Below are 8,025 nucleotides of genomic sequence, written 5' to 3'. Positions count from 1 at the left end.
CTGTCTGTTGCTAGGGACTGAGTTAAAAATAGACATGCTCACGCCTCCTTTATTTCAGTGTTCCAATTAACATCCAAGAAATAAATCAGAGTCCAAACTTTGGCCTTCTTCCAAGTTCCAATTTATTAACAGAGCCATGTTGGTTACAAACTGTAGTCAACCCGATACGAACTTTCCCTACAGTTCTCTGACCAGGTGAAAGTTCATCTCTTGTCCCCACATCCACAAATTCATCACATGGACCACTCCATTTCTCTCAATGTCCACAATTCTCCCTGTACTTCTGGCTGGTGCTGAACAAAAGATGACCTTGAATCTCTGAAAAGAATTTGTTGCAGCTAGTATTTTTCCCTCCCATGCAACCACCCCTCCCCAATTCCCACAGTACTATTCCACTTGTGCCAGGCCAAAATCTCCAGCTCAAAACAATGTCTTTCGCCTGACACTCTGCTTGGTTTTGACATGCATCAGTTCTTTTATTGAAGACGATGAACTTGAGATAAAGAAGAATAATGCTTTGTTAACATACTTCCTTTACTATCTCGAATCTTTACAGCAATGTGTTCTAAAATTTTATTTTTAATTGGTTAACACTTCAACTAGATAGGCCCTGAAACTGAAATGGGATAAAAGCACTCAAAACATTGCAAGACACTAAGCAGAAGAGGCTCAAGGATAGAAATAATGATGCTCCTCCAGTACATTTTGGAACTTAACAGCTGTAGAAAAAGTGGCTTGAATTAAGGAGAAGAAAAGTGCGAGAATATACGGTAAGTCAAATGAAAGACCCCACAAGACAACAGGAAAAATATTAATTCCTCAAGAGGGCACGAACCTCCCCTTGCACCATGGAGCTATGAAATCTTCACTAAAGCAGTGAAATCTTGTGTATTTCATTTTAATTTTAGTCACCCCTAAACTTTGACACTCCGGCAGTAAATTTAGCAAATTATGTTGTTAAAAGAGATCAAGATTGGAAGGAAGAGCTGCAGAGTTTAGTGTCAGCACCTAATGCCCGCCTCCCAAATTAGGGAGAAAGTCTGTTCCCCCAGCTTTTTTTTTTCTTTATTGGAAAAATATGAGTTTCTAAGGGAGAGAGGGAGGGGGTTAGCAAAGGAAAGGTTTTGGGAAGCTTGTACTGAAACTACTACCTTTGCATGCAGGTGGCTACCTTCTCCAAAGCCTAGCAAGAGCCAGGAGAGGTTTGCAGTCTCCCAACAGCCAGCTGATGGAGACATAGGCTCAGCCAAACACAGAGACTTCTTTCTCCAGCATTGGAATATGGTGCTATGTCCTAATCTATGAGGGTTGTTTCCCTTTGCTAAACTGTTTCTGCAAAGGTGCTGCTGCTTGTCTGACTCTTTTATGAATCCAGATGCCTCTCAGGGCCTTCCCCATCCATGAGGTATCCCATGCGTGCTTAATTTAATTTAATCCCTGCATGCATTCATTTAACAGAGGCATCAGGGTAGCAGGGGAAGGGGTCTTTAAAGAAGGCTGTCTCACTTAACAGTTGTCGCCACTTGTGCCCATAATGGGCAGGCCCCATTATGGTCATAGATTGAGGACTACCTGTATTAGTATAAGGGCAGACTAGATAGTATAAGGGCAGACTAGATAGACCATGAGGTCTTTTTCTGCCGTCAATCTTCTATGTTTCTATGTATTAACTTTTTCTTCGATCACATCCCACAGAGTTGGCCTCCTCTGGGTCCCGTTGGCCAAACAATGTTGGCTGACGGGACCATGGGGAGGGCCTTCTCCGTGGGGGCTCCGGCCCTCTGGAACCAACTTCCTCTGGAGATCTGCACTGCGGATCTGGACGCTGCCCATTTTAAACTCATGCTTGCTCTTGCACATACACAGAGAGAGACACACACACACACACACACACACACACACACACACACACAGAGACACCCCCATGCCCCCACCCACCCCCACACATCCTTTAGCTGTCTTTCTTCCATAAGGTTCCTGTGACAGTAGAAACAGCGCCTCAGAGTCCCTCTTCTTTTTTAAGCCTTAAAATTTTGGATTTTTTTTATTCCTCTCACCTTACCTTCTTCCTTCAGCAGGGACTGTCCTCCTCTTCTTCCTCCTCCTCCTCCCACCCAAATTTCGAGGTTTTATTTCCTAATAGGTTTGCACGCATTATTTGCTTTTATATTGATTCCTATGGGAAAAATTGCTTCTACTTACAAATTTTTCTACTTAAGAACCTGGTCAGGAAACAAATTAAGTTCTTAAGTAGAGGTACGACTGATATTGTCTTAATGGTATCATTTGGTATTCAGCTCTCTTGTTGTTCCTATATTCATTTGCAGAACCAAAATCTGGATGCAATTAGTTTGATTGCTCTGAGAACAAAAAGTGTTGAAGCAACTAATTTCAGAGATTTATAGTTAGTACTTTGGCTTTGTGCATGCTTGTTTATTTAGAAGATAATAACTTTTTCTAACAAGCTTCCTTTTTTGCGACTTCCAAGTTTCAAAAAATCATGACTTTTAAAAAATGCCCTGGGTCAAGGGACAATTTGCTAAAAAGCGTGACTGTCCTACAGAAAGCGGGACACCTGGTCACTTTACCCTATGTGCACTCTGCCCTCAAATGTGTGCATACCCCTATGCATGTGTGCATGGCCCCCTGTGTGTGCCCCATCCCTGTGCTTGCATGCACGGCTACAAGAAAATATATATATTCTTCCATCTAGTGGGAGCAGATAGAAAAAAATAATATGGGACCTCCTTGGAAGAGCTACAAGTGTATTATTGTTTCCAGAAGTCAAGCATGACTCAATGGCACCTAACCAACTAATATTTTTCTATTTAGATTTTAAATTCAGAAATCTGTTTAAATATCCAAGAAAACTAAGAGTCAAGCAAAGTTTTCATATAAATAAAACAAGATATGAAAATTAGGAGAGCTGTGGTACCATTTACTTAGAACCAAGTTATACTCAGCTCAGATGGACTTTATTCTTCATAGCAATGTTCACAAATATTGATGAGAATTTGAAACATTGTGTTCTGTTAATCAAACAAGTTATTAAAAATCTATAGTATAGTTGCCACAGTGTCCATAGCAGTTCTCATGATGCCCCTCCCCCAAATTAAGTTAAAATAATAAGGCTATGCATATTTTGAAAATAAATTGGAATTATTTCAGACCTCATACATGCCCTTTATGTCACTAAAACAACTGTTTGGTTTTTAAGCTCTCACATGAACATTTTCTGAATTGAAAATTGAACAACCAGCAGGCAAAAGATCTATTTATTTGCGTCAACTGGCCTTGTATGTGCTTATTCTACTTGAAGACAGAGCAATCCGACTCTGCAAGTGAAGACGTTACTAGGGGATTTTAAAGACCCCATAATTCAGGGATGTGACAGATACAGCTGCGGCTCCACACAGGTTTGCTTCATTTGCTTGAGAGACATTTGATGCTGGTACAGGACAATTGGTGGGGGCAGGACTGTTGGCAACGCCCTGCTGACCTGGGTCACAGTTTGCTCCAGGGTGACCTTGGCATGTTGCAGAAGGAGAGTCAACAGAGATTACTTGTAAGATGAACGTGTCAGGATTTTGAGCAGGAGCTTTTCCACTTCCTTGATTTTGCGCAGTTGTGTCAGTCAATTTTATATTCTGCGGCTCAGTTGCACGTCTCATAACTTCTTCTATAAAGAGAGAAAGTAACATCTTGAAATAATTACCATTCTAGTAATTGTAAAAGCACATAGAATGTGTTGTGTTTTTCAATGCAGATGCAGTATTGATTTTAAAAATCTATTATTCCCAAGTGCTATGAAAATGATATATAGATGGACACATTACATTGGTTCTCACACACACAGACACACATTTTTAGTTTTACATTTACCATAGAAACAAAGAAGACTGACGGCAGAAAAAGACCTCATGGTCCATCTAGTCTGCTCTTATACTATTTCCTGTATTTTATCTTAGGATGGATCTATGTTTATCCCAGCATGTTTAAATTCAGTTACTGTGGATTTACCAACCATGTCTGCTGGAAGTTTGTTACAAGGATCTACTACTCTTTCAGTAAAATAATATTTTCTCATGTTGCTTTTGATCTTTCTTCCAACTAACTTCAGATTGTGCCCCCTTGTTCTTGTGTTCATTTTCCTAGCTTTTTTTTAAAATAGAGGAATCTGCCCATTAGACCCATCGACTAATGATGAGAGTCGTGCATTAGTGCACCACGTGCCTACCGTCCCTGTCCTAATGTACTAATATCATGTACGAGGGTCACCCAGAAAGTAATGCACCACATTTTTTTTCAATGCAAAACTTTAGATATACATAATTTGAATTTTCAATGCAAAACTTTAGATATACATAATTTGAATTGTCAGGAGTGTGTGTGTAAATTTTGCGTTTCTTCAGACAGATAGCATAGCTGCAGCCGTGTTTCGAAATGGCATCTGTAAGTGATGTATGTTACAGGCAGCGTGTCATTGAATTTCTCACTGTGAAGAAAGAAACTGTTGGAAACATTCATAAACGTTTGTGTACAGTTTATGGAGAATCTGCAGTTGACAGAAGTACGGTTAGTCGCTGGGCACAGAGAGTGAGGCCATTAGAGGTGATTTGCACAGTGCAGAAATGGCTTCATGCCCAGAGCAAGGAGGGGTTACCAACAGGGCATATATGCCCTTATGTCTCGCTGAAGGAAGGCCATAGAACAGGACAGAGATGACGTGAAAAAATAGGTAGTGTAGAAGAAACATAATTCTTCCTTGGGTAAGTTTCATTGTGTTCAATAAATAATTGTTGAAAAAAAAAGTGTGGTGCATTACTTTCTGGGTGACCCTCATATATAAACATTGTTATATCTTTGTATACTACTAATACATACTTGACAAAAATAAATAAAAATTAAAAAAATAACTGCCATCTGGATAGAGGCCGTGGTTAGCTTCATTACCAAGTAAAAGACAAATTGGAATCTACAATTTGTTTAACTTGTCTTGATTTCCAGCTAGTGAACCTATGGCACAGGTGGCACATGAGCCATTGCCCTGGCTCAGCTCCAAGTACATGTATGTGCCTGCCAGCTGATTTTTGGCTTGCACAGAGGCTCTGGGAGGGTGTTTTTGGCTTCCAGAGGGCATTTTAACCCTTCCGTGTCTCCAGGAAAGTCTTTGGAGCCCGGGGAGGGCAAAACATGAGCCTACTGGACCCACCAGAAGTTAGGAAACAGGCCATTTCCAGCCTCCAGAGGGCCTCTGGGTTGTGGGGAAAGCTGTTTTCGCCCTCCCCAGGCATTGAATTATGTGCATGGGCTCTCGTGCATGCACGATAGTGTACGCCTACACTCTTTTGGCACCTGAGGAAAAAAAGGTTCATCATCACTGCAATAGACTACAATCCCCCAAAACTGGGTTTAATTGGGAGAGATATCCACCTTTCTAATGCATTAAATAATAGTATTATAGTATTCGGAAATACTACCTAGTGCCTGTACTCAGTCTAGGAACTCTAGTGACCTATCAATAGAAATGCTTCCTTTTTCATGACTTGCTCATTGGTTCTAGTTCTAGCTGTTTGCATTTTCACATTTGCCCATTTCAAAGGCAAAAGTAACAAAACTGATGCCTTACAGCAGTGTTTCCCAACCGGTGTGCCGCAGCACACTGGTGTGCCGCGAGACATGGTCAGGTGTGCCGCGAAGAAATAAGCTCAGCTTCTGGTCTCGCAACTTTTTGCGAAGAGAAAAAAGTTGTGAGACCGGAAGCTGAGCTTGCTTCTTTGCGCCTTCCAAGTTTTCCAGCAGCTGCGGCGCCCCGCCCGGCTGGAGCTTCCCTGTCAGCAGGTGAGCTTTGGGGCTTGGTGGGAGGGCAGCGGCAGCAGGAGGGCGGCGCGCAGCGGGAGGGTGATGGCGGCGGCAACGGCAGCGGGCAGGAGCCATGCCGTGGGGCGGTGGCAGAGTGGTCTCTCTCTCCCCCTCTCTTGCTTTCTCTTTCTCCCCCCCTCTCCCTCTCTCTTTCTCCCAGTAGCCGTGGGGCGACGTCAGGGTGATCAGCTGTGAGGCGGAGCTACGGAACAGAGGAACAGAGGCACCGACGGCGGCGGCTGGAAATGCTGGAATTGCGTGGCTGGTACTTGCCTGCTGGCTGGACCAGGACGGAGGCTCAAGCCCCACGTCCATGCCCAGCGCAATGCCAGAAATGTACGGCGTCTAGCCACCGCCGTCTGTGCCTCCGTTCTGGAGCTCCGCCTCACAGCTGATCACCCTGCCGTCGCCCCACGGCTACTGGGAGAAAGAGAGAGGGAGAGAGGGGGGGGAGAGAGAAAGCAAGAGAGGGGGAGAGAGAGAAAGAGCGAGGAAGAGAGGGGGGGAGAGAAAGAGAGAGAAAGATATAGCAAGAGAGGGAGACAGAGAAAGAGAGGGAGAGAGGGGGGAGAGAAAGAGAGAGAAAGAGATAGCAAGAGAGGTAGAGAGAGGAAGAGAGGGGGGGATAGAAAGAGAGAGAAAGAGATAGCAAGAGAGGGAGAGAGAGAAGGAGAGAGGGAGAGAGGGGGGAGAGAAAGAGATAGCAAGAGAGGGAGAGAGAGAGGGAGAGGGGGGGAGAGAGAAAGAGATAGCAAGAGAGGGAGAGAGAAAGAGAGAGGGAGAGAGGGGGGAGAGAAAGAAGGAGAGAGAGGGGGTAGAGAAAGAGAGAAAGCAAAAGAGAGTGAGAGAAAGAGATAGCAAGAGAGAGGGAGAGAGAGGGGGGAGAGAAAGAGAGAAAGCAAAAGAGAGAGAGAGAAAGAGAGATAGCAAGAGAGCGAGAGAGAGGGGGGAGAGAAAGAGAGAGAGAGAAAGAGAGAGAGAAAGAGAGAGAAAGAGAGGGAGAGAGGGGGGGAAGAGAGAAAGAGAAAGACAGCAAGAGAGAGAAAGCAAGAGAGAGAGAGAAAGAGGGGGAAGGAGGGTGAGGGAAAGACAGAGGGAGGGAAGGAGGGCAAGAAAGAGAGGAAGGAAGGGAGAAACAAAGAGATGGAGAGAGAGGGGAAAGAAAGAGGAGGGAAGGGAGAGAGAGAGAGAAAGAGGGAGAGAGAAAAATAGAGTGAAAGGGAGGAAGAGAGATATTTTTTGTCCAAACTTTTTTTTACCACCACCCCCCCGCGCTCAATGTTCCCCAGGATTTTGTAAATGTGAATAATGTGCCGCGGCTCAAAAAAGGTTGGGAAACACTGCCTTACAGCACAGGTGTCAAACTTGCACCATCACGTCTCGTGGCTTTCCCCCTTCATTGAACCAGGGATGGGTGTGGCCAGCATGTGATGCAAGTTTACAGTACATTTTTCAGTGCTTTACCATTTGGAAAACAAATTCTAAAATAACTAGATGTGTTGTTTCCTCACTATTTCTCATTTCTGCAGTTGAAATCTGATTGGTCTACTTAAGATTTTGTAAAGTTCATACACAAAGGGTGCATTTATTGTGATATTTCCTGATTTCTGATTTTTGTATATACTTTTTTCTTGCTAATACATTTCACAAACAATTATCCCAGTTTCCCCAGGTATTTTCTATGAAGCAGCAGATTACCATTCCACAGTGAAAAAATTTCCAGGTCACTTTTGGTTAAATTTGTCCGTAAAAATCCAAGATTAGGTAGTTGCTGGACATCCATTGGAGTAATATCATCAGGTGGCTTAGTAGTTTTGGGGGGCTCTGGATCATTAGGTATAAATTCCTCAATGACGACATCATCACTTTCATCAGGATGCAGAACCTTTGTTTTGGGAACCATGTTTCTCATCTGTTGCAAGCTTTCACCTATTTTCTGACTTTTTGCTTTCTTCCAAGAACTTTCACTATCTACTAGTTCCTCTAGAAAAATTGCATAAAGAGGAATATTCAGTTAAACATTTTGTATAAAAGTAATGCTGTCTCTTATATTAGAAAAAAATGGAAGTCAGTTTTTGATTTTAAAAAAAAATTGTAATCTTATATTTAAAATAATCCAGTAAAAAGGTACTATTGTATTAGCAGTATGCAGACAGCAAGATA

Source organism: Erythrolamprus reginae, chromosome 1, assembly GCF_031021105.1.
Source record: "Erythrolamprus reginae isolate rEryReg1 chromosome 1, rEryReg1.hap1, whole genome shotgun sequence".
Taxonomy (NCBI): domain Eukaryota; kingdom Metazoa; phylum Chordata; class Lepidosauria; order Squamata; family Dipsadidae; genus Erythrolamprus; species Erythrolamprus reginae.
The sequence above is the reverse complement of the archived record's forward strand: the minus strand, read 5'-3'. Positions refer to the sequence as shown.